This window comes from Nicotiana sylvestris, chromosome 9 (genome assembly GCF_000393655.2).
Source record: "Nicotiana sylvestris chromosome 9, ASM39365v2, whole genome shotgun sequence".
Taxonomy (NCBI): Eukaryota; Viridiplantae; Streptophyta; class Magnoliopsida; order Solanales; family Solanaceae; genus Nicotiana; species Nicotiana sylvestris.
Window position 1 is genome coordinate 166085956 of NC_091065.1, and position 2668 is coordinate 166088623.

The following is a 2668-nucleotide window of genomic DNA, read 5'->3' on the forward strand; positions in this document are numbered from 1 at the left end:
CTGCCTCAAATTAAGATCCTTCTGCTTGAACAAGTGCTGGACGCTACGATGATCAGTAAACACCTCACAAGACACACTATATATGTAATGTCTCCAAATCTTCAACGCGTGAACTATGGCAGCCAACTCCAAATCGTGAATGGGGTAGGTCTTCTCATGGGGCTTCAACTAACAAAAAGCATAAGCAATAACTCTACCCTCTTGCATCAATACACAACCAATACCAACTCTCGAATCATCACAATACACGGTATATGAACTTGAAGCTGATGGCAAAACTAACACTGGAGTTGTGGTCAATGTTGTCTTGAGTTTCTGGAAGCTCTACTCACACTCATCTGACCACACAAATGGAGCACCCTTATGAGTCAACTTGGTTAAGGGCGACGCGATAGACGAGAATCCCTGAACAAACCGACGATAATAGCCGGCCAAACCAAGAAAGTTGTGAATCTCTGAGTTGCGATGGTCTGGGCCAACTCTGAACCGCCTCTATCTTCTTCGGATCAACCTGAATACCCTCGTTAGACACCACGTGTCCCAAGAAAGCCACTGAACTAAGCCAAAACTCACACTTTGAGAATTTTGCATAAAGCTTCTCATCCCTCAATCTCTGCAACACAACTCTCAAATGCTCCGCGTGCTCCTTCTGACTACCCAAATACACCAGAATATCATCAATGAAGACTATGACAAATGAGTCGAGATAAGGCCGAAACACGATGTTCATCAAATGCATGAATGTTGCTGGGCATTGGTCAGCCCAAAAGACATCACCAAGAAGTCATAATGACCATATCGGGTCCTGAAAGCTATCTTAAGAATATTCGAGTCCCTGATCTTCAACTGGTGATAACCTGAACAGAGATCAATCTTGGAGAACACTCTCGCTCCGTAAAGCTGGTCGAATAAATCATCAATGTGAGGCAAAGGATACTTGTTCTTCACCGTTACTTTATTCAATTACCTATAATCAATGCACATCCTCATAGTTCCATCCTTTTTCATCACAACTAGAACTGGCGCACCCCAAGGTGACACATTAGGTCGAATGAACCCCTTATTAAGGAGTTCCTGAAGCTGCTCCTTTAACTCATTCAACTCCGCTGGTGCCATACGATACGGCAGAATAGAAATGGGCTGAGTGCCCGGCACCAGCTCAATACCAAAATCAATATCCCTGTTTGGTGGAATGCCCGGTACGTCTGCAGGAAACACGTCGGGAAAATCCCTCACCACTGGAACAGAATCAATATTGGAAGTCTCTGCACCGACATCCCTTACAAAGGCTAGATACGAATGACAACCCTTCCCAACCATACGCTTGGCTTTCAAGAATGATCATTTAAACCTCGCCACTCAATTTGTGGCACACCTGGTATAGCCAATGTGACTATCTTAGTATGATAGTCTAGAATAGCAGGACATAGAGATAGCCAATCCATGCCTAAAATGACATCAAAATCCACCATACACAATAATAAAAGATCCACTCGGGTCTCCAGACCCCCAATAGTCACCACACACGATCGGTACACACGGTCTACAATAATAGTATCGCCCACCGGGGTAGATACAAGAACATGTGAAATAAGAGACTCACAGGGCGTACCCAAATAATGAGCAAAGTATGATGACACATAAGAAAAGGTGGAACCGGAATCAAATAATACAGAGGCATCTCTGTGGCAGACTGAAACAATACATGTGATAATAGCATCGGAAGCAATAGCATCGGGTCTAGCTGGAAGTGCATAGAAATGGGCATGACCTCCACCTAATCGACCTCCCCATCTGGGACAACCTCTAGCTAACTGACCTCCACCCCTATCTGTTTGGGTGGGTGATGATGAAGTAACTAGCACTAAAGTCGACGGCTGACCCCTCTACTGAGATGAACTCGCAAGACGACGAGGGTACTGCCTCCACATATGACACATCTCTCCACACTCATAACAACTCCCAGGTGCTGGAGAAGGGGATTGAAGGGAACCCCTCGCACCGGACTGACTAGATGATGCACCTGGCATAGAAGAGCCCTAAACTAATGGAGCATAAGACGAACTCTGAGCTGGAAGGGCACTGAGTGATGACTGGCCCTGATGAGAACTGTGAGAACCATGACCTGATGACGCACCATGATAACCTGGGTGAGCTTGCTGAGCATGCCTGAATGGACGGCCTCTGCCATGCTGAAACTGACCTCTTGAAGGAGCACCACTATAACTATTAGATCCTCTAGGCCTCTTGGCCTCCCTCTCCTCTCGCTCCTGGAGACAAACAAACTCAATCTCACGATCAATGTCTACAACCTCCTTGAAGGTAGAACTAGTCACCCTCTCCCTGGTCATGAGAATATGAAGCTGATAAGTCAGGCCATCAACAAACCTCTTAATCCTCTCTCTATCTGTCGGAACCAACCAAATAGCATGACGAGCTAACTTGGATAACCTTATCTCATACTGCGTCATAATCATCTCTCCCTGACACAACCACTCAAACTGCCTGCGCAGCTCCTCTCTGCGAGACTGTGGCACATACTTCTCCAAAAAGAGAATGGAGAATTGCTGCCAGGTAAGGGGTGATGCACCAACATGCCTACCCCTCTCAAAAGCCTCCCACCAAGTGAAGGCAACTCCAGAAAATTGATAAGTAGTGAAGGCGACCC